General features: G+C 40.0%; 1 protein-coding gene across 2 annotated transcripts in view; it reads right to left on the minus strand.

The window, feature by feature from the left end:
• Nucleotides 1-25,777, minus strand: part of NBDY (negative regulator of P-body association) — a 110,220-nt gene that overhangs the window by 81,924 nt on the left and 2,519 nt on the right. Inside the window, exons 2-3 of one of the 2 annotated variants that reach the window (XM_087859487.1) lie at nucleotides 18,458-18,576; nucleotides 16,990-17,124 (exon numbers count right to left, since the gene is read on the minus strand). The gene's annotated coding sequence lies outside the window, so the exon portion shown is untranslated. The remainder of the gene's footprint in view (nucleotides 1-16,989; nucleotides 17,125-18,457; nucleotides 18,577-25,777) is intronic. The other variant, XM_087859486.1, reaches the window with a different exon arrangement.

Genomic DNA, 25,777 nt, shown 5'->3' on the forward strand with positions numbered 1-25,777 from the left:
GCCAACAATACATGACTGAATATATATTTGACATGAAACAATTACAGAACAATGTGAGATTGAATATAATTGACTTGCTTTTTAACTCTGTGTTGGTTCATAAATGACACCCCGTACATTTTTGTGTTGTCATGGAACCTGAGGGAACCTTCTATTGGCTTTAATTTCTAGACAAAGTGGGCTGAGCTCTGGGACTGGCTTGGCAATGTTCCATTCCCTGCTGTCAATAAGCTGCCTTGCCCTTCCAGAGACCCCCACAGAGGGCACAAAATACTTGCATTAGTGGAATAAAGTATGTCGATTTAAATCACTAATCAAGAAGACTAAATTTAATTAATATTTCTATAAAAATGCATATTTGTTTGATTCAACCTTAATGCACATTCTTTACAACTCAGATGCAGAGTTTATTTTAGATGTAGGTATATAATTAAAATAGTGACTTGAATTTTACATTTTTAAGAGTAATTTTCAGCTGCATCATGAAACTGAATTATTTTTTATTTTATGTATCAAAAGTTAACAGAAATAAATCCTTTCAGGATTGCTGGAAAAAAAATGAATATGGTCTTACGAAACACATACTGAAGTACAGAGGATTCATGAGGCAACTTATTGTTCAATGGTTCAGAAAAAGTATATGTACACACACACATATATATAATATGTACATATAAATATATAACTACAAATATAAAAAACATAAATATAAGCAATAATATTTCTTGATATTTACCCATAGGAGTTGAAAACATGTCTACACAAAAATCTGCATATAGATGTTTATAGAGCTTTATTCATAACTGCCAATCTTAGATGCAACCAAGTGTCCTTCTGAAGGTGAATGGATAAATAATCTGGTACATTGAAGCAATAGAATGTTATTCTGAAATGAAATGAGCTATCCAGCCATGAAAAGACATGGAGAAACCTTAAATGCATATTACTAATGGACATAAGCCAATTCGAAAGGCTATATACTGTATGTTTCAAATCATTAACTTTCTGGAAAAGGTAAAACTATGGAGACAGTAAAGAGATCAGTGGTTGCCAGAGGCTTGGAGGAAGGGGTGAACAGGCAGAACACAGAGGCCTTTCAAGGCAGTGAAAATACTCTATATGACACTATAATGAGATTACATGTCATTATTCATTTTCCCAAGCCCACAGAATGTTTAACACCAAGAGTGAAATAATATAACTATGGACTTGGGTTGATTATTTTATGTCAGTACAGGTTCGTTAATTGTGACAAATGTACCATTCTTGTAGGGGATTTTGATTAACAGGGAAGGCTATGCATATGTAGGGGTAGGGGATATATGAGAAATTTCTATATGTTCTTCTCAAATTTGCTGTGAATGTAAAACTGCTCTTAAAAACATGTTTAGGGGCACCTGGGTGGCTCAGCCATTAAGCGCCTGCCTTCAGCTCAGGTCACGATCCCAGAAAAAAGCATGACAAAATACAGCAGCCATTCTTGATAAAAACCCTCAGCAAAGTAGGGATAGAAGGAACATACCTCAATGTCATAAAGGCCATATATGAAAGACCCATAGTTAATATCATCTTTAATAGGGAAAAACTGAGAGCATTTCCTCTATGATAAGGAACAAGATACAGATTTCCACTCTCACCATATTTAACATAGTACTGGAAGAATTAGCTTCAGCAATCAGATAAGAAAAAGAAATAAAAAGGCATCCAAATTGGTAAGGAAGAAGTCAAACTTTCAGTATTTGCAGACAACATGATACTCTATGTAGAAAACCTGAAAGACTCCATCAAAAAATTGCTAGAATATATGAATTCAGCAAAATCATAGGATATGAAATCAACATACAGAAATCTGTTGCATTTCTATACATCAATAATGAAAAAACAGAAAAAGAAATCAAGGAATTCATCTCATTTATAATTTCACCAAAACCCATATGATATGTAGGATGAAACCTAACCAAAAGAGTAAAAGATTCATACTCTGAAAACTACAGAACACTTATGAAAGAAAATTGGAAAGGACACAAAGAAATGGAAAAACATTCCACGCTCATGGACTGGAAGAATAAACATTGTTAAAATGTCTATACTAGGTCGCCTGGGTGGCTCAGTCAGTTAAGTGTCTGCCTTCGGCTCAGGTCATGATCCCAGGGTCCTGGGATCGAGCCCTGCATTGGGCTCCCTGCTCAGTGGGGAATCTACTTCTCCCCCTCCCTCTGCCCCTCCCCTTGCTTGTGTTCTCTCTGTCTCTCTGATAAATAAATAAATAAATACATACATACATAAATACATAAATAAAATCTATATGACCCACAACAATGCACACATTTAATGGAATCCCTATCAAAATACCCTCAGAATTTTTCACAAAGCTGGAACAATCATAAGATTTGTGTGGAACCAGAAAAGATGCCAAGTAGCGAAAGGAATGTTGAAAAAGAAAGCCAAAGCGAGAGGCATCACAATTCCAGATGTTAAGCTGTATTACACAGCTGTAACCATCAAGACAGTGTGGTACTGGCTAAAGAACAGACACATAGATCAATGAAACAGAATAGAAAACTGAAAAATGGACCCTCAACTCTATGGTCAACTAAACTTTGACAATGCAGGGAAGAATATTGAATTGAAAAAAGCCAGTCTTCTCAACAACTGGTATTACGAAAACCGGACAGCTAAATGCAGAAGAATGTAACTGGACCACTGACTTATACCATCCATAAAAATAAATCAAAATGGATGAAAGATCTAAATGTGAGACAGAAATCTATCAAAATCCTAGAGGAGAACACAGGCAGCACCTTCTGACCTAAGCTGTAGCAAATTCTTACTAGACACGTCACTGGAAGCAAGGGAAATAAAAGCAAAAATGAACTAATGGTACTTCCTCAAGATAAAAAGCTTTCTCACAGTGAAAGAAAACAATCAGCAAAACTAAATGGCAGCCTATGGAATGGGAGAATTATTTGCAAATGACAGACAATAAAGGGTTAGTGACCAAATTCTATAAAAAACTTATCAAACTCAATACCCAAAAACAATTAATCCAGTTAAGAAATGGGCAGAAGATATGAATAGACACTTTTCCAAAGAAGACATCCAGATGGCCAACAGACACATTAAAAGATGCTCAAAACCATTCATCATCAGGGAAATACAAATCAAATCACTATGAGATATCACCTCTACACTAGTCAGATTGGCTAAAATTAACACACAAAAAAAACAGGTGTTGGTAAGGCTGTGAAGAAAGGGGAACCCTCTTGTGCTGTTGGTAGGAATGCAAAGTTGTGTAGTTACTCAGAAGAACAGTATGGAGGTTCCTCAACAAGTTGAAAATAGAACGTCCCTAAGATCCAGCAATTGCACTACTCGGTATTTAACCAAAGGATAGAAAAATACAGATTCAAAGGAAAACATGCACCCCAATGTTGACAGCAGCATTATCAACAATAGCTAAACTGTTGTTTGTCCAAATGAGTCCAATGAGTCCAAATGTCCATTGACTGATGAATGGATAAAGATATGGTGTGTGTGTGTGTGTGTGTGTGTGTGTGTGTACATACACACAATGGAATATTATTTACCCATCAAAAGGAAAGAAATCTTGTAATTTGCAATGACATGAATGGAAGTAGAGTATATTATGCTATACGAAATAAGACAGTCAGAGAAAGACCAATAACATATGATTTCACCTATATGTGGAATTTAAGAAACAAAACAGTTGAACATATGGGAGAGGCAATAAAAAAGTAAAAAGAGATTCGGTGTTAAGATGGCAGAGGAGTAGAGGACCGCTTTTACAGCCGGTCCCATGAGTCGAGTTGAATAGGTACCAGACCAGCCTGAACATCCACGGAATCAGCATGAGACGCAGGAAGATATATCTGGATCTCTACAAATGAACATCTCCAGTGCTGAGTATTGAGGCACGAAACGGGGAGCCGTGAAACAGCACACAGATATCGGAAGATAAACGGAAGGGGGAGGGAGCCGCTGCGTTTGGGCACCGGGAAGCAGTAGTCGCCTGCGCGGGGGAGCAGGCGGACTCGTGGACCAGCAACTGCGAGAGAGCAGACTGAGACCGTGACCCTGGGAATGCGCGCCACCAGACTGAAATGGAGCTCTGGTGTTCTCATTGGAACCAGACTGAGACCGGGAGCTCCGAGAGCGTGCAGGGGCGGCTGGCGGCTAGCAGCTGGTGGCTAATGGCTGGCGATGTTAGAAAAACAAAAGACAGAGACGCGCCGGCCCTGGAAGTGAGGGCTGGGACGCCGGGTGTGGGGTGCACACCCCAGGACACTGCAGGGTTGAGCAGCACCAACAGAAACAGTGTTAAAGTGGCCAGAACATCAGTGGAGAACGGTCCGCAATCCCTCTGTTCTGAGACAGGGAATGAGATTCGGCCACTGCTACTCTGAGTCTCAGAAGAGGCACAGCAAACCGCCAAGGAAAGGCACCAGAGAACAAAAGCCTGGAAATACCAGCTCACAGTGTGCCCACCCCCATCCCAACTCGCAGGGGACACGGAGACTCTACCCAAACAGGGTTGTTTGAGTATCGGCGTGGCAGGGCCCTCCCACAGAAGGCAGGCTGAAAAATCAAGAAGGCGACATCCCTAAAATCCCTAGAAAACAAGGGTGCACGGCCTGGGTCCCGGTCAATAATTTGGGCTCTGGACAACCCCGCAACCTCTCCTCATCAGAATGACGAGAAGGAGAAATCCCCCCCAGCAAAGAAAAGACAATGAGTCTGTGGCCTCTGCCACAGAACAAATGGATATGGATATAACCAAATTATCAGAAATGGAATTCAGAGTAACAATCGTCAATATGATGTGTAGACTTGAAAAAAGTATTAACGAAAATGTTAATGAGAATAAAGAATCTCTAAGGGCAGAAATGAGAGGGAATCTGGCAGAAATTAAAAATTCTGTTCTGGGGAGGAGTTAAGATGGCGGAGGAGTAGGGGAACCCTTTTTCAGCCGGTCCCCCGAGTCGAGCTGGATAGGTACCAGACCAGCCTAAACAACCATGGAACCAGCCTGAGACGCAGGAAGACGCATCTGGATCTCTACAAATGAACATCTCCAGCGCTGAGTATTGAGGTACGAAGCGGGGAGCCATGAAACCGTGCACAGATATTGGAAGATAAACGGAAGGCGGAGGGAGCCGCCGCGTTCGGGCACCGGGAAGCGGTAGCCACTTGCACGGGAGAGCGGGCGGGGCTCGCGGACGGCACCCACAAAACAGCAGACTGAGACCGTGAGCCAGGTGCGCTAGCCACCAGGCATCTCGCGGAACACCGGAATCCCGGTGTGCTCACTGGATCCAGACTGAGACGGGGAGCTTCCGGAGTGTGCACGGGGCGGCTGGCAGAGTTAGAAACACAAAGGAGAGAGACGCGCCGGCCCTGGAAGTGAGGGCTGGGAAGCCCGGTGTGGGGCACACATCCCGGGACGCTGCAAGGTTGAGCAGCACCAACAGTAATAAAGTTAAAGTGGCCAGAACATTAGTAGAGAACGGGCCACAATCCCTCTGTTCAGTGACAGAGCCTGAAATTTGGCTGCTGCTGCTCTGACTCTCAGAAGAGGCACAGCAAACCGCCAGGGAAAGCCGCCAGAGAACAAAAGCCTGGAAATACCAGCTCAGGGAGTGCCCATCCCCATCCCCCCTCGCAGGGGACAGGGAGACTCTACCCAAACAGGGTTGCCTGAGTATTGGCGCGGCAGGCCCCTCCCCCAGAAGGCAGGCTGAAAAATCAAGAAGCCCACAACCCGGGCGCCTGGGTGGCGCAGTCATTGAGTGCCTGTCTTTGGCTTAGGGCCTGATCCTGGCGTTCCGGAAAGGAGTCCCTCATCGGGCTCCTCCGCTGGGAGCCTGCTTATTCCTCTCCCACTCCCCTGCTTCTGTTCCCTCTCTCGCTGGTTGGCTGCCACATAAATAAATAAATAAAATCTTTAAAGAAGAAGCCCACATTCCTAAGATCCCTTTAAAACAAGGGGCAGGGCCTGGGACGCAGTCAATAATTTGGGCTCTGGACAACCCCGCAACCTCTCCTCATCAGAATGACAAGAAGGAGAAGCCCCCCCCAGCAAAGAAAAGACAGTGAGACTGTGGCCTCTGCCACAGAAATAATGGATATGGATGTAACCAAAGTATAAGAAATGGAATTCAGAGTAACGATGGTCAAAATGATGAGTAGAATTGAAAAAACTATTAACAAAAAGGTTACTGAGAATATAGAATCCCTAAGGACAGAAAGGAGAGCGAATCTGACAGAAATTAAAAATTCTATGAGCGAAATGCAGGCAAAACTAGAGGCTCTGACGGCCAGGGTCACAGAAGCAGAGGAAAGGGTTAGTGAATTGGAGGATGGGTTAATAGAGAAAAACACAAAATAGAAGCTGCTCTTAAAAAAATCCAAGCCCACGAATGTAGGTTACGGGAGATTATTGACTCAATGAAACGATCCAGTGTTAGAATCATTGGCATCCCCGAGGGGGTGGAGAGAAACAGAGGTCTAGAAGAGATATTTGAACAAATTGTAGCCGAAAACTTCCCTAATCTAGCGAGGGAAACAAACATTCGTGTCCAAAAGGCAGAGAGGACCCTCCCAAGCTCAACCATGACAAACCTACGCCACGTCACGTCATAGTGCATTTCGCAAATATGAGATCCAAGGATACAGTATTGAAAGCGGCCAGGGCAAAGAAATTTCTCACGTACCAAGGCAAAGGCATCAGAATTACGTCAGACCTGTCTACACAGACCTGGAATGAGAGAAAGGGTTGCGGGAGCATATTTAAAGATCTTTCAGAGAAAAACATGCAGCCAAGGATCCTTTATCCAGCAAGGCTGTCATTCAGAATTGATGGAGAAATAAAGACATTTCAGAATCGCCAGTCACTAACCAATTTCGGAACCACGAAACCAGCCCTACAGGAGATATTACGGGGGGTTCTATAAAAGTAAAAAGGCCCCAAGAGTGATACAGAACAGAAAGTCACAGCCAAAACAAACAAAGACTTTACTGGCAACATGGCATCATTAAAATCATATCTCTCAGTACTCAGTCTTAATGTGAATGGTTTGAACCTTCCCATAAATAACACAGGGTTGCAGATTGGATAAAAAGAAATGACCCATCCATTTGCTGTCTACAAGAGACTCATTTCGAACCCAAAGATGCATTCAGACTGAGAGTAAGGGGATGGAGTACCATCTTTCACGCAAATGGACCTCAAAAGAAAGCTGGGGTAGCAATTCTCATATCAGATAAATTGGATTTTAAACTACAGACTATAGTTAGAGACGCAGAAGGGCACTATATTATTCTTAAAGGAAGTATTCAACAAGTGGATATGACAATTATAAATATATTGCCACCAACAGGGGAGCAGCAGATACACAAACCAATTCTTAACCAGAATAAAGAGACATATAGATAAAAATACATTAATAGTAGGGGACCTCAACACTCCACTCTCAGAAATAGACAGAACACCCTGGCAAAAACTAAGCAAAGAATCAAAGGCTTTGAATGCCATACTCGATGAGTTGGACCTCATAGATATATATAGAACACTACACCCCAGAACAAAAGAATACTCATTCTATTCTAATGTCAGTGGAACATTCTCAAGAATAGACCATGTTCTGGGAAACAAAACAGGTCTCAACCGATACCAAAAGATTCAATTATCCCCTGCATATTCTCAGACCACAACGCTCTGAAATTGGAACTCAACCACAAGGAAAAATTTGGAAGAAACTCAAACACTTGAAGACTAAGAACCATCCTGCTCAGGAATGACTCGATAAACCAGGAAATCAAAAATCAAATTAAACAATTTATGGAGACCAATGAGAATGAAAATACAACAGTCCAAAACCTATGGGATACTGCAAAGGCGGTCCTAAGGGGGAAATACATAGCTATCCAAGCCTCACTCAAAAGAATAGAAAAATCTAAAATGCAGTTTTTATATTCTCACCTCAAGAAGCTGGAAGAGCAACAGAGGGACAGGCCTAATCCACACACGAGGAAGCAGTTGACCAAAATTAGAGCTGAAATCAATCAATCAGAAACCAGAAGTACAGTAGAGCAGATCAACAGGACTAGAAGCTGGTTCTTGGAGAGAATCAATAAAATTGACAGACCACTGGCAAGACTTATCCAAAAGAAAAGAGAAAGGACCCAGATTATTAAAATTATGAATGAAAAAGGAGAGGTCACGACGAACACCATTGAAATAGGAAGGATTATTAGAAATTTTTATCAACAGCTATATGCCAATAAACTAAGCAATCTGGAAGAGATGGAATCCTTCCTGGAAACCTATAAACTACCAAGATTGAAACAGGAAGAAATTGATTTCTTAAACAGGCCAATTAATTATGACGAAATTGAGTCAGTGATAAACAACCTTCCAAATAACAAAACTCCAAGCCCGGACGGTTTTCCTGGAGAATTCTACCAAACATTCAAGGAAGAAATAATACCTATTCTCCTAAAGCTATTTCAAAAAATAGAAACAGAAGGAAAGCTACCAAACTCATTCTATGAGGCCAATATTACCTTGATCCCCAAACCAGGCAAAGACCCCCTCAAAAAAGAGAATTACAGACCGATTTCCCTAATGAATATGGACGCCAAAATCCTCAACAAGATACTTGCTAATAGAATCCAACAGTTCATTAAAAGGATTATCCATCACGATCAAGTGGGATTCATACCTGGGATGCAAGCGTGGTTCAATATTTGCAAATCAATCAGCGTGATACATCATATCAACAAGAAAAGACTCAGGAACCATATGATCCTCTCAATCGATGCCGAAAAAGCATTTGACAAAATACAGCATCCTTTCCTGATTAAAACCCTTCAGTTGTAGGAATAGAAGGTACATTTCTCAATCTCATAAAAGCCATCTATGAAAAGCCTACAGCAAATAGCATTCTCAATGGGGAAAAGCTGGAAGCCCTTTCCTTAGGATCAGGAACACAACAAGGATGCCCACTCTCACCACTATTTTTCAACATAGTAGTAGAAGTCCTTGCAACAGCAATCAGACGACAAAAAGGGATCAAAGGTATCCAAATCTGCAAAGAAGAAGTCAGTGTCTCTCTTTGCAGATGACATGATACTGTATATGGAAAACCCAAAAGAATCCACACCCAAACTATTAGAAGTTATAGAGCAAATCAGTAACGTGGCGGGATACAAAATCAATGCTCAGAAATCAGTTGCATTTCTATACACGAATAATGAGACCGAAGAAACAGAAATTATGGAATCCATTCCATTTACAATAGCACCAAAACCCATACGTTACCTTGGAATTAACTTAACCGGAGACGTGAAGGACCTATATTCTAGAAACTATAAATCACTCTTAAAAGACATTGAGGAAGACATAAAAAGATGGAAAGATATTCCATGCTCATGGATCGGAAGAATTAACATAGTTAAAATGTCCATGCTACCCAGAGCAATCAACACTTTCAATGCTATCCCGATCAAAATACCGAGGACATTTTTCAAAGAACTGGAACAAATAGTCCTTAAATTTGTATGGAAACAGAAAAGGCCCCGAATCTCCAAGGAACTGTTGAAAAGGAAAAACAAAGCTGGGGGCATCACAATGCTGGATTTCCAGCTGTACTACAAAGCTGTGATCACAAAGACAGTATGGTTCTCGCACAAAGACAGACAGATAGAGCAAGGGAACAAAATAGAGAACCCAGAAATGGACCCTTGGTTCTTTGGACAACTAATCTTTGATAAAGCAGGAAAAAACATCCGGTGGGAAAAAGTCTCTTCAATAAGTGGTGCTGGGAAAATTGGACAGCTACATGCAAAGGAATGAAACTTGACCACTATGTCACACCATACACAAAAATAAACTCCAAATGGATGAAAGACCTCGATGTGAGACAGGAATCCATCATAATCCTAGAGGAGAACATAGGCAGCAACCTCTATGACATCGGCCAAAGCAACCTTTTTCATGACACATCTCCAAAGGCAAGAGAAACAAAAGCAAAAATGAACTTGTGGGAGTTCATCAAGAAAAAAAGTTTCTGCACAGCCACGGAAACAGTCAAAAAAACTAAGAGGGAGCCCATGGAATGGGAGAATATATTTGCAAATGACACTACAGATAAAAGACTTGTACCCAAGATCTACAAAGAACTTCTCAAACTCATTTCACGAGAAACAAATAAACAAATCATAAAATGGGCAGAAGATATGAACAGACATTTTCCAATGACGACATACAAATGGCGAAGAGACACATGAAAAAGTGTTCAAAATCTTTGCCATCAGGGAAATTCAAATCAAAAGCACACTGAGATACCACCTTACGCCAGTTAGAATGGCAAAAATAGACAAGGCAAGAAACAACAACTGCTGGAGAGGATGTGGAGAAAGGGAATCCCTCCTACATTGTTGGTGGGAATACAAGTTGGTAGAGCCACTCTGGAAAACAGTGTGGAGGTCCCTTAACAAGTTAAAAATTGAGCTACCCTATGACCAAGCTATTGCACTACTGGGTATTTACCCCAAAGATACAGACGTAGTGAAGAGAAGGGCCATATGCTCCCCAATGTTCATAGCAGCATTGTCCACAATAGCTAAATCGTGTAAGGAACCGAGATGCCCTTCAACAGATGACTGGATTAAGAAGATGTGGTCCATATATAGAATGGAATATTACTCAGCTATCAGAAAGAATGATTTCTCAACATTTGCTGCAACATGGACGGCACTGGAGGCGATAATGCTAAGTGAAATAAGTCAAGCAGCGAAAGACAATTATCAAATGGTTTCTCTCATCTATGGAACATAAGAAGTAGGAAGATCTGTAGGAGAAGAAAGGGAAGAAGAAAGGAGGGGTAAAAGGGAGGGGGAATGAAGCATGAGAGTCTATGGACTCTGGGAAACAATCTGAGGGCTTCAGAGGGTAGGGAGGTGGGGGAATGGGATAGACTGGTGATGGGTAGTAAGGAGGGCACGTACTGCATGGTGCACTGGGTGATATACGCAACTAATGAATCATGGAACTTTACTTCAAAAACCAGGGATGTACTGTATGGTAACTATCATAATATATTTTTAAAATATTATTAAAAATAAATAAATAAATAGAGAATATTGAGAGTTCTTTGTAATATTCTAAAAATTTTTTTGAATTTTTAAATTAGATCAAAATAAAAAGTTTACAAGAGATGAGTTAAGATGGTGTTGTAATTGGGGGACCCTATGCTTCCCTTGTCCCTTGAACATAGCTAAATTAATATCAAATCATTCTGAACACCCAAGAAATTGATGTGAGAACTGGGAGAAGAAACTGTACATCTAGAGGGGAAAAAGCAGCTGCATCATGGAGGATAGGAGCTGCAGACAGGTGATTTGGGGGAGAAGAGAATTCCAGGTGCTTTGGAGGGGAAGGAGGCCATATCACAGAGTAAGGAGTGAGAGAGAGAGAAACCAGCATGCAGGGGATTACAGAAGAAAGACACTTCCCCAAAACCACTGACTGAAAAAAGAGAGGGGCTGATTATTTTAAGTTTTTATAAGCAGTGCAGCTCAAAATCTGAAGTTTTAGAAGTCTGTGCCATCGCTGGAGTTGTGCCAAGTGGGCACAGTAGTGTTCATCTAGGGAAGAGGGCAGAGGCCCAGAAGTGGACTGTATGGTCTGAGGATACCCTCTGTTGCACTGGGAGAGAAAGTTTTCCTCTATGGAATGCTTTTGGAAGAGGTGACATATCCTGAGAGGGGATGAAACAGACAATGGGCACCATTGAGCAGCACTGTTAATTAGCATATCAGCAGAGGAACCTGTTGAGGGCAGCGAACCTGCATGTTGGCTTTAGGCTGAACTTTACCATAAATTCCGAAACTCTATAGCTGTGCAACTGCTTTACTGGGACAAACTGACATGAGCCACAGTGCAGCAAGACCTTTCCCCAAGGAATCATTGTGGGTTTGCACCCTGCCAGGCTCCTAAAATTTGGAGTTTTGAAACCCAGCTGCACCCCTGAAATAAAACACAAGAACACTGTGCCAACAGGCAGGTAGATTGCGCAGACACAGGCATGGTTCTGATGGAATCCTAGGACACAGAAGGGGAGATTGTTTGCTCTTCGGAGAGGGGATCCTGAACAGGAGCAGGCACAAACTCCCTCTCTGGAGACTTGACAGTGGGGTGAGACCATTTCCCTCCAACCCATCAGTACAGACAGACCTGAGTGAACAACACAGCACCCCCAGTGGAGGCTGGAGCTGCTTACAACAATCCCCACCCCACTATACCTTGCAGGGGCCTCTCCACTAGGACAAGTCCACCTGAGAACCAGTGCAGCAGACCCCTCCCCCAAAAGACCAGCACAAACCCCCTGCACAAACAAAGTCTATTGATCATAGAGTACTGCAAAACTTCAGCTTTGGGGAAGATAGAATTTAGCCTTTTCTAACAAGCACACCAAAACACACCTAGTTAAAATCCGCCACACAACGTCCAACATCCAAACACTCCGCAGTGAAGGCAAGGAGAAACTCTGAAGAGGACTGACTGGGAAGGAAGAGCCAAAACACAGCAGCAGAGTACACACGGCATACACCAAAAAAACTTCCTGAAGAGCCAGCCCTGGACAGTATATGACCTCTTCTTAATTTAGTCATTACTCTCAGGAGCAGAAAACGTAACAGGCTTTCTGAACACACAGAAGACAGATTATCTACGTAAAATGCCAAGATGGAGGAATCCATCCCACAAGAAAGACCAAGAGGTAATGGCAAGTGATCTAATCAAAACAGGTATAAGTAATATGCCTGAACAAGAATCTTAAGGATACTAGCTGGCCTTGAGAAAACCATAGAAGACACTAGGGAGTACCTTACTGCAGAGATAAAAGATCTACAAACTAGTCAGGCAGAAATAAAAAAGCTATAACCACGATGCACAACTGACTGGATGGAATGACCAGGATGGAAGAAGGTGAGGAACAAAGCAATCATATTAGAAGAGAAAATTATGGAAAATAATGAAGTTGAAAAGAAGGAAAGAAAAATATTGGATCATGAATGTAGACTTAGGGAACTCAGTGACTCCATAAAGTGTAATAACATTTGTATCATAGGAGTCCCAGAAGAAGAAGAGAGGGAAAAAGGGGAAGAAGGTTTAGTTGAAGGAATTATAGCTGAAAACTTCCCTAAACTGGAGAAGGACATAGGCATCGAAATCCAGGAGTCATAAAGAACTCCCATCAAAATCAACAAAAGCAAGCCAACACCAAGATATAGCATAGTGAAATTTATAAAATACACTGATAAGGAAAGAATCTTGTAAGCAGCAAGGGGAAAAAATTCCTTAACCTAGAAGATAAATCAGGTTTGCATCAGATCGATCCACAGAAAGTTGGCAGGCCAGAAGAAAGTGGCATGATATATTCAATGTGCTGAATGGGAAAAATATGCAGCCAAGAATTCTTTATCCAGCAAGGCCATCATTCAGAATGGAGAGATAAAGAGTTTCCCAGACAAACGAAAAATAAAGGAGTTCATGACCACTAAGCCAGCTGTGCAAGAAATTTTAAGGGGGACTGTTTGAGTAGGAAAAAAAAGACCAAAGCAACAAAGACTAGAAAGTCAGAAATAACAACTTTACAGTTAATACAATGGCACTAAATTCACATCTATCAGTAATCGGTCTGAATGTAAATGGCCTATACTCTCCAATCAAAAGACAAAGGGTATCAGAATGGATAAAAAACAAGACTCATCTATATGCTGCTTGCGAGAGACACATTTTAGAACTAAAGACACCTGCAGATTGAAAGTGAGGGGATGGAGAGCCATTCATCACACTAATGGATGTCAAAAGAAAGCCAGAGTGTCAATATTTACATCAGAAAACTAGATTTTAAACCAAAGACTGTAAAAAGAGATGAAGAAGGGCACTATATCATGATTAAGGGATCTATCCAACAAGAATTTCTAACAATTGTAAATATTTATGCCCCAACGTGGGACTCAAATATGTAAATCCAACAAACATAAAGAAACTCACTGACAATACTACTATAATACTAGGGACTTTAATACCCCAACTTAGAACAATGGACAGATCATCTGGGCAGAAAATCAAAAGGAAAAAAATGGCTTTGAATGACACACTGGACCAGATGGACTTAACAGATATATTCATAACATTTCATCCTAAAGCAGCAGAATACACATTCTTTTCAAGTGCAGATAGACCATTCTCCAGAATAGATCACATACTGGGTCAAAAATTAGGCCTCAACAAGTACAAAAAAAAGAATGAGATCATACTGTGCATAACAGGCCGCAATGTTATGAAATTCAGAGTCAACCACAAGAAAAAATTTGGAAAGACCACAAATTCAGGGAGATGAAAGAACATCCTAATAAGAATGAATGGGTTAACCAGGAAACTAAACAGGAAATAAAAAAGTACATGGAAGCAAATGAAAGTGAAAACACAATAGTTCAAAACCTTTGGGACACAGCAATGGCTGTCCTAAGAGGAAAGTACATTATAATACAGGCCTACCTCACCAAACAAGAAAAGTCTCAAATATGCAACCTAACCTTACATGTAAAGGAGCTACAAAAGGAGCAGAAAATGAAGCCTAAAGCCAACAAAAGAAGAGAAATAATAAAGATCAGAGCAGAAGTAAAAGATATAGAAACAGAAAAAAAAAACCCAAAAAACAGAACAGATCAATGAAACTGAGAGCTGGTTCTTTAAAAGAATTAAGAAAATTGAGGGGCGCCTGGGTGGCACAGTGGTTGGGCGTCTGCCTTCGGCTCAGGGCGTGATCCCGGCGTTGTGGGATCGAGCCCCACATCAGGCTCCTATGCTATGGGCCTGCTTCTTCCTCTCCCACTCCCCCTGCTTGTGTTCCCTCTCTCGCTGGCTGTCTCTATCTCTGTCAAAGAAAGAAAGAAAAGAAAGAAAGAAAGAAAGAAAGAAAGAAAGAAAGAAAGAAAGAAAGAAAGAAAGAAAGAAAGAAAGAATTAAGAAAATTGATAAACCCCTACCTAGACTTATCAAAAAGAAGAGAAAGGAACAAATAAAATCACAGCTGAAAGATGAGAGATCACAACCAACACCACAGAAATACAATTACAAGAGAATATTATGAAAAGTTATATTCCAACAAATGCACAATCTGGAACAAATGGAAAAATGCCTAGAAACATACAAACTACCAAAACTGAAACAGGAAGAATTAGAAAATTTGAACAGACCCATAATCAGCAAGGAAATTCAATCAGTAATCAAAAATGTACCAACATCAAGGCATCAATCCCATTTGCAATAGCACCAAAAACCATAAGCTCCCTAGGAATAAACCTAACCAAAGAGGTAAACGTTCTGTACTCTGAAAACTATGGAACACCTATGAAAGAAATTGAAAAGGACACAAAGAAATGGAAAAACTTTCCATGCTCATAGAGTGGAAGAACAAACGTTATAATGTCTATACTACCCCAAACAACCTACACTTTTAATGCAATCCCTATTAAAATACCACCAGCATTTTTCACAGAGCCAGAACAATTTGTATGGAACAACAAAAGACTCAGAATAGCCAAAACAACTGTGAAAAAGAAAAGCAAACCTGGAGACATCATGATTCCGGACTTCAAGCTATATTATGAAGCTGTAGTCATCAAGATAGTATGGCACTGGCACAAAAACAGACACATAGATCAATGGAACAGAATAGAGAACCCATAAATGGACTTTCAACTCTATGGTCCACTAATCTTCAAAAAAGCAGGAAAGAATATTCAAGGGAAAAAAAGACAGTCTCTTCAATAAATGGTGCTGGGAAAATTGGACAGCTAGCTATATACAGAAGAATGAAACTCTACCATTATCTGACACCATCCACAATGATAACTCAAAATGGATGAGAAACCTAAATGTGAGACAGGAATCCATCAAAATCCTAGAGGAGAACACAGGCAGCAACCTCTGTGACCTTAGCCACAGCATCTTCTTGCTAGACATGTCTCCAAAGGCAAGAGAACCAAAGGCATAAGCGAACTACTGGGACTTCATCAAGATAAAAACTTCTACAAGGTAATGGAAACAATCAACAAAACTAAAAGGCAATGTACAGTATGGGAGAAGATTTTTGTAAAGGACATAGCAGATAAAACTCTATTACCCAAAATCTATAATAACTTATCAAACTCAACACCCAAAAAATAAATAATCTAGTTAAAAATTGGGCAAAAGACATGAACAGATATTTTTCCAAAGAAGAGATACAGGTGGCTAATAGACACATTGAAAAGATGCTCAATATCACTCATCACATCAGGGAAATACAAATCACAACCAGGATGATATGCCACTTCACAACTATCAGAATGGCTAAAATTAACAACACATGAAACAACAGATGTTGGTGAGCATGTGAAGCAAGGGGAACCCTCCTAGACTGTAAATGAGAATGCAAAGTGGTGCATTCACCCTGGAAAACAGTATGGAGGTTCCTCAAAAAGTTAAAATAGAACTACTAGGTATTTAAACAAAGGGTACGAAAATACAGATTCGAAGAGGCACATGCTCCTCTATGTTTATAGCAGCATTATCAATAGTAGCCAAACTATAGAAAGAGCCCAAATATCCATCTACTGTTGAATGGATAAAGAAGATGTGGTATATATATATATATGTGTGTGTGTGTGTGTGTGTGTGTATCTATATATATAATATAAATAATGGAATATTACTCAGCTATCAAAAAGAATGAAATCTTGCCATTTGCAATGATGGAGATGGAGCTAGAGTATATTATGCTAAACGAAATAAGTCAGAGAAAGACAAATACCATTTGGTTTCACTCATACATGGAATTTAAGAAAGAAAACAGATGAACATATAGGAAAGGAGAAAAGAAAAAGAAAGGGAAGCAAACCATAAGAGACTCTTACCTATGGAGAATAATCTCTGTTGGAGGGAGGTCGGTGGGGTATGGGCTAGATGGTTGATGGGTATTAACGAGGACACTTGTGATGAGCACTGGGTATTACATGTAAGTGATGAATCACTAAATTCTTCTCCTGAAACTAATGTTAAATAACAGGAATTTAAATAAATACTTGAGATAAAAAAAGAACAACAACAAAAATAATATAAAAAGTTAAAAAACTCAAATATAAATATCAGGAATAATTCCATCATTCAATAGTGTGTGTGTGTGTATACATATATATATTTCTATGTAGTTAATGAAAGAAATGTTTTATATGGCCAAAATCTTTTGGAATGAGAAGCTCATATATAGTTTTGTTTTTTCTTATCAGAAAGATAAAAAAAAAACATTTTAAAGCAGAAAATAAGATGAAGTTTAACTGTAATGGGACTAATGATATCACAGTCTGATTTTTACAAAAGAGCCCCATGTAAATTAAACAAACTCATGAGTCAAAAGAGAAATCATAAGAGAAATTATAATTGAATTATCATAAAATACTACATATAAAAATATGTGAAATTCCTTCAACATCATATGTAGTGGAAGATTTATAGTCATAAATTCTTATTTTAGACATGGAGCTTGATAATTGTTGGGCTAAAAGTCCAGAAGAAAAATTAGAAAAAGAGCAAACATAAAGCAAGTAAACAAAATAATACAGATTAAAGCAAAGATTTTAAAAACAAAATAGTCAATGGTGAGGGTGATGAAACCAAAATCAGAAAATATATTAGAAAATTGATTGCTGTAACTTATCACATGGTCACACTCTCAAATTAATGGAGAAAAACCATATTCCTTCATAATTAAAAAGTCTCAGCATACTAAGAATAGAAATGAACAGACTTTGCTTCCTGAAGAAGCAAATCTAAAAATGGTGAAACATTTGCAGAATTTCCTTGTAAATTCAAAAGTAAGAGAAGAAAATCCTCCATTACTGTTATTGTTTCTCATTGAACTGAAGATCCTAGCTGACAGAGTAAGACAAGCTAAAAAATAAATATTGACAAGAAACTGCCATTATTCACAATATCATTAATAGATAATCCAAGAAAATCTATAAATTATCAGAACAAACAGAATTCAGAAAGACTGTAGCATATAAAATCAATATGTAAAGATACCAATCATGTTCCCATTTATCAGCAAAAAATCATAACGTGTGGTTTTAGACACACTTATACATTTCCCAGTAAAAACAAAAACTATAAGGTAATTAGGAATGAGTCTAACAAAGCAGCTTATAAATTACATTATTATTATTATATGGTATATATGGTTTCATATAATGTAGAAAAGAGTTTCAATTTTCCTATTTGGTGCTAGCTTTGTTTTTTGTTTGGCTATTTCTTTTTACAACTCTTATTCTTCTTCCTCCCTTGGTAAGTTTTTGGTAAATAAATTACCTTAAAAAACACAATTACCTGGTGCAGCACATCAGAAAAAGCAGGGCAACATTGTCAGTCATCTTCATTATCTTCACTAGGTGAACCATTTTATGAATGTACCAAGGATATGGAGTCATTCTGCAATCCCTCAGAGACTGAAAAATAGTAAAATAAGGTAAAATCATTTCCTCTGTTATTGTACATCTCTTTTCCCTGGCCTCCTCAAGTCCTTATGATCCACCATGGTCCCATTTCTATTATACATTCCTGTAAAAGTTATATGGATATTATTAAAAGAGGTCTATTACAAATTAAGATCATAGATTCTGGAAGCCCTTTAGAACAGGGCCTAGTACACAAAAAATGTTCAGTAAATATGTGCTATTATTATAATTTTCAATGATCTGAATCACTAGAGGAAATTATGTAGCTCTTGAACTTTTTGCCTTGAACAATCTCCTTTGTTTCCTATCTGAGCAGCGCTATCCCTATGATGTGTGAAACAAAGGCAGAAGAAAAATTAATGACATTTCCTGACTACCTACAGCCCACCGACAAGTCCTTGAAACAGACAGAGTGACATTCCTCTAGGGACTCAACTGCTTCTATGTTAATACTTTGCTAAGGGCAAAAGGCAGTCCTAGCCTGACACCCTCCTCCCCACTAGGATCCTGTAAATCTACTTTAATGTATAAAAATTCCTTTGCTGGGGCACCTGGGTGGCTCAGTCATTAAGCATCTGCCTTCAGCTCAGGGCCTGATCCCAGGGTCCTGGGATCAAGCCCCCCCATCGGGCTCCCTGCTCTGCTGGGAGCCTGCTTCTTCCTCTCCCACTCCCCCTGCCTATGTTCCCTCTCTCTCTGGCTGTTTCTCTCTATCAAATAAATAAATAAAATATTTTTTAAAAATTCCTTTGGAAACTTCCTTTATCTCTAACCCCCCCGCCAAGATACATGTTTGCAATCATCCCCCAAGCATATGGCCCACCGATATACATCTGAAGGGTCTCATCACTAAGGTTTTATTAGACGGTAATAAATGACCTTTTCACAACAATAGCTAGCCCCCTCAAGGTCCTGGAAACCTTGCTTCCAAAATTCCTTAGAGATTTACGCTATCCCTAACCCCCTCCCAACTTGAGGGTATATAAGGGGCCATTCCTCATGTCTCCGGAGCAGCTCTTTCTGCCCACGGGTCCTGTCTCTGTGCTTTAATAAACCACCATTTTGCACCAACGATGTCTCAAGAATTCTTTCTTGGTTGTCGGCTCTGGACTCCACCCCACCTCACCTCACCTATATCCCACAACCTCATCGTATGGTGCCAGAACGTGGGGCTTTGAGTCTTTACATCTGGACTCTGAGCTTCAGTGCAAAACTGGTGAGTAGTTTCTCTCCTCTTCCTTTACTCTCCTTTCTAGAGCTCTTCAAGGAGTACGGTCATATTGGAACACTTTTATGTCAACTGCTCAGGCTGCAATCCCCTAGCCTCTGGCTACCGTATGGGAAGGAGAAAGCCTACCTTTTGGCTGGAAGTTAGTACCCTGGCTGGAATGGTAATAAGACCCAGAAACTTGATGCTCTCTTTTTACTGCTGTCCTTAGTCATCTGTCTTTGGGCACGGGACAGTCACCTAAGTGACTAGCATGGCTGCCAATCTTAAGACTCCTGTGTGAGGTTTCCTCCTGATTGATCTAATGTGATCCCCTCCACATCCCTGGTCTAGCCGCTTCTGGCGATGGGACCTCCACTTGGCACCGGCCGAAACTAGTGTTCGATGGAATTACAACCCAACCGGGGACCGTTTCCTAGGGAAGCTGGCTGTAAGGACCACATGTGTTGGAATGTCACTTAAACCATGACGGATTCCATCTTTACTGTTTTCTGTCAATGTCCTCTACTAACTACTTAAGTTACAAAATTCGGTAATTTCCCCTTGTAAAACTTTTCTAGTGTTCACCATGGGTTAAAAACAGCTGGTTCTTCAAGACAAGGTAAGGCATGACCTTCTCTGGTATGACCTTCGAGGCAAGGTAAATAAACAAGGCGTGACTGTCAAGGTGTGACCATCATGGCATGACCTTCAAGGCATGGTATTTCAATCCATACGCCAGGCATCGATCTGCAGCCTAGGATGCAATGGGGAAGCAGGGGGAGGGCAGGCTTCCCTCCTACAGGGGTCTTTAATGGCAGCAGTGATCATAGCGATTTTGTTAAGGGTTGCCTTGGATCACTTTGACACCAGGTACCTCTGACATATCCTGCGCGTGGGATGCCACCCGGGAGTCAGGAGGGGATTTTCTTTGGTAATGGACCCTCTCTAGCACCCTCTCTAGCATGGGATGGGAGCTTCTTCAGTCCCCAAGGATTCTCCCTCAGAATGCCTTTTAACCCACTGGAAACAAATTCAGATTGCAAAACTTAGGAAAGTACTGATCTCCTGTAACACTGCATGGCCTCAGTGGGATCTCTCAGATCTCTTCTGTAAGGAACAGGGCAAATGGACCTAAGGTACTTTCACTGCTCTTACCTAGGCCTTCATTGGTCTACACCAGGACCCCGACCTAAGGGCCTCTTGCAGAATGTGTTTGCCCAAATGGGTCAGCTAGTAAACTCTCTCCTGACATATTGGATGATAATTATCTAAGTAGGCCTCCTCCTCGTAAACCCAGGTTGCTGGAGGAAACACAGGCCATCCCAGACAAAGGGGACTCTTGACTCTCTTCTCTCTCACTGTTCCTTCTAACACACGTGGGGGTGTCTCCCTCACTCATTTCCCGGGTTAATGGCTATAACTGGAGCCATCTGTGGTTAGTCTACCTCGGGACATGGACCTTAAGGAATATTCCCAAGCAGCTGCTGAAATTCCCTTTGTTTCGGGGAATTTCCCTGTCTTCTCTGGCCCAACATGGACTGCCTATTCCCCCTTGTTGGTGGGAAGACATGGCGTCTGCACCTGTTGAAGCTGATGAGCTCTAAATCTGGGAACCTTTTCTCTGCCTTTTGGGAGCACTCTGCCTCTACCGTTTCCCCCTCCCCCTTCTCTTTCTGCACCACCTTGGGTGCGGCCTGCATAACTGGCTTCCAGACCATCCTCAGTGCTTCAGGCACCATGGCTCCTTCTCCTACCTTCACCATCAAGAAGCAAGAAGAGCACCCCCTGGACCTAACACCATCCACTCCAGATTTCCCCACCAGTGTCTCAGGTAAAGAATTGACAAAGGGGAGGATCCAGGTGGAACATAATTCAGTATTTAAATTAAGTTAAGTTTGTTGGTTTAAGACATGTCTTTAATGTTATCAGCACTAAACGTGAAACTTTTATTCTATCGAGGTTTACTGAAGGTCAAAAAAACTTGTGTTAATCTCTGTTGTGAGTTGTTAGTAAAAAGACAACTAAAATGATGGTTAATTTTCTGTCTCATCAAAGTTTTCATGGGTAATTGTTAAAATAGCTTTCAAAGTCTTTGGTAACCTGAAACTTCAAAGATTTGCTTGGATAATAAATGGAATTAAATTTATTGATATCTAGGTCTTTTCCAAATAGGATAAAGTGCTAAGTCATTGATTACTGGATGTGGGTTTGCTTTTGACTTCTTATTGCAAAGAAACTAAAGATATTTAAGTCTGTTGGTAAACATCTTCGGTGCTTATTTGATTCATAAATTTGCCATCTAAAGAATTCTGGTTTAACAGTTCACAATTGGTTACTACTTAGTCTTCACTCACTGGAGACCAAGGTTTCTAAAAAAATGCAAAATTCTACTAAATGTAATAAAGACTGATGGAAATATGGAAAACAACTCTGTATGTAGAAAAGTAGAAGCTATGTAAGAAAGATAATAAGGAGTGGGAATGCATTTTTGTTGAAGGTAAAAGAAGGTAATTTTGTCCCAAGACTGGTTGTTTGGAAAGAAATGGCTTTTGGACAAAATCTGAATGCAAAGGAAAGTTGTAGAAGGTTTGCAAAGGGAAAACATTGGAAAGGAATTTTAGGTGTGGTCAGGATGGACTAAGATTGAAATGAATGGATTTTTAAAGTACAGTAGTATAAGATATATAAGTCTGCTTTCTCTCTTTAAAAAGACAAAGGTTTCTTGAATTGTTCATCTGCTCTTGATAAGAAAATATAAACAACAAAAGTTTTTTTCTCTTTTGTCCGCCCAGGAAACAAAGTTTCTATGTTTTATCAGGTCTTCCATCACTTGGTTGAAACTTCTCAATATTAGAGGAGCTAAGTTTTGCTAACAACTATAGAACCCTACATATTTGCCTTTCAAATCTTATTGTCACCTTGGTTAAACAGAAATAATTTTTGTAATGATCTGTAATCCTATTCAGGCCTGTGCTATAATTTTAAGGTTTTAACAAACTTTACCAAGATTTAAATTGTAAATTAAGTCTCTTAAACTCATTTAGGTCTTTTCCTTTGGTATGTTAAATTACTCCACAAGTACTGCTAAATGATAAGACTTAGGTAACATTTGGGTAAATGGTGTGTAACTATTCTAGAGATAACAAGCAATTCCTAAAATTTTAAGGTTTTAATATAAGGTCATCATCACTCTATTCTGGCTATTTAAGTGTTACGTGTCACAGAAGTAACCTGATTTCCTTATCAGCTATATTGTAAACTCTCATCTCATCAGATCTCTAACTATGTCCATTCTGTGTTTTTGTTATTTATAACTGTTCTTATTCTCTTGTAAAATGAGCTTCATCTTCAAGGAGATTCATATAAAGGACTTTTAGGACAGAGAGAGGTATTTGATATCTTTATAGAATCCTAAAACTGAAATGGGTAAGAATTTCCAGAACTAACTAAAAAGCTGCATTCAAACTGAACAAGAATTAGTAACATGGGACTAAATAAACTAAAAGATTATAGTGTTGTGACTCTTGTTTAAAACATTGCTGGGGGGCGCCTGGGTAGCGCAGTCGTTAAAGCGTCTGCCTTCGGCTCAGGGCGTGATCCCGGCGTACCGGGATCGAGTCCCACATCGGGCTCATCGCTATGAGCCTGCTTCTTCCTCTCCCACTCCCCCTGCTGTGTTCCCTCTCTCGCTGGCTGTCTCTCTGTCACATAAATAAATAAAATCTTTAAAAAAAAATAAAATAAAAAATAAATAAAACATTGCTGGTTCTCTAATGTTTGCTCTTCCAGACTGAGGAAACTTTCAAGACATCAGTGATGTACAGAAATAATAACAAAGCAAATTAAAGCATTTAATTTTTCTCTCTACCTGAACCCTCTGAAATTAAAAAGGTCTCAGTAAGTATTCTTTCCCAACTACGGACTCTGAGAAACGAACTGAGGGCTTCAGAGGGGAGGGGAGTGGGGGAATGGGATAGGCTGGTGATGGGTAGTAAGGAGGGCATGAATTGCATGGTGCACTGGGTGTTATACACGACTAATGAATCGTGGAACTTTACATCAAAAACCAGGGATGTACTGTATGGTGACTACCAGAATATAATAAAAAATATTATTATAAAAAAAGTATTCTTTCTTCCAAGGCAATCATAATCATTTGCATAAGTTCAGTAAGTATCTGTTCTCCTTGTAACAGGACATCATTGGGAACATTTTACCAAGGCTTTGACTGGAATGTCATACTTGAGAAAGATATGCATAGACTCAGATATGATCAAACAGCTTTCAGGAACTAAGGTGGACTTTATAAAACCTGGAGCCATAAAGCCCCTTGGAACTGTTGGCCTGATACCTTGTTTACAAAGTTCCTAGGGGCCTCACCAGGTGAGTAAAGGATGTCACCTCCTGGCAGGTGCAGGAACCTCAGGATACTGTGGGGACCTCAGGAAGAGGAATTCACCCAAATCTACAGGTATTGCAGGCATGTCTGATGACAAGTACTTGGCTTGGCTTCTGGCCTGGAAAGGCTACTAAAAGTTCAACCTCGAGATTCCTTATAAAAGTTCCAGCAAAGCAGATTCTAAAAGACCTGTATGATCAGTCACTATTCTTGCTGAGCTTATGTAAATAATTATGCCAAGTTTGTAAAATTGGACTTGTTTTGCAAACAAATTAGTCCTGATTTGGCTATCCCTGGAAATGAGGGTTATTTTAAAGAGAAAAATTACGTTCAAATAACCCACTTTTGTGGATGTTAAATTCTAGATTTCATTGTCCTTAAATGTTTGCTTAAGCTAGACAACTTGAGGTAAACTTCAGAGAAATAGCTTTTTTTCTATTCCTATACAATAGCTCATATATAGATAATCTTCATGCCTTTTATTCTGTGGGGCTAATAACAGGACCCCATGGACATATAACTAATTATTTGAACAATGGGGAAATGGGATTGATTCCCAAATGATTGTATGACTCGGCTATCACCTTGACCAATTCTATGTGGCTGGAATGATGAAGTTGCTCTTTAAAAGCCAGAGCTTACCCCACTCTATAGGGTTAACTATGGGCTTGTGGAGATAATGGATGACCCCACTTTCTTCATGATTGGATTGGATGATGCACTTGAAGGTGCCTTTACCTCTTGACAAGTCTTCTCCCACTTGCCAGTGATTCCTTATAATTAGGTTGCTGTTAATGCTGGACCTCAAACAAAAAGGGCTTCTTAATGGTTTCATCCTGCATAGTCATATTTATCCTAGAGGCCACCTATATGGATGTACAATTACAAGGAGAGGCTTTAGCCAAGCATACAGCAGCCTTCCTGGTAAAAGGAGCCTCAAAGCTCACTATGGAACAGTAATGACTTTGCATCAGATCCAGAATGTCTTAGAGACCAAAAGCCACCAATGGGCGATGGGAAGTCAACTTATTAAATACCAGGCTATGCTTATAGATATGCCTAAAATAATACTTGAAACCTGTCAGATTTTAACCCAGCTACCCTTAAGTACATGGTCAAAGCCCTAAATGACACTCGGAATAGCATTTCTCTATTAAATACTGAAGTAATACAAATACGTGAAGCAGTTTTAAAAAACAGAATGGCATTAGATGTTTTAACTGCTGCACAAGGTAGAACTTCTGCTATCTAAAAACAGAATGTTGTATGTACATTCCAAATTACCACAAAATATTTCTGGGTTTCTAACTGACAAGAATACTCAAACTGGCACTTTAAACAATCTCTCTGTTTCCTTTAATGATCGATTAAACTCCTGGACTGGAAAAGAATTTTTTGTCAACTACCAAAGGACTCTTATTTGGGCTTCTTTTTCATTTTGTTATACTAATCATATTTTGCTGTTTTCTCCCATTTCTCTCCACCTGGTGTCGAGACTCCTTCTCTGCCCTAACTTCAAGCCACCAGATGATCCTTTCCACTTGGGAAGGTCTACACATGCAGTCTCCCTTGGATTCAGCTGC

This window comes from Ursus americanus, chromosome X (genome assembly GCF_024610735.1).
Source record: "Ursus americanus isolate L20-20 chromosome X, mUrsAme1.1.p, whole genome shotgun sequence".
Classification (NCBI taxonomy): domain Eukaryota; kingdom Metazoa; phylum Chordata; class Mammalia; order Carnivora; family Ursidae; genus Ursus; species Ursus americanus.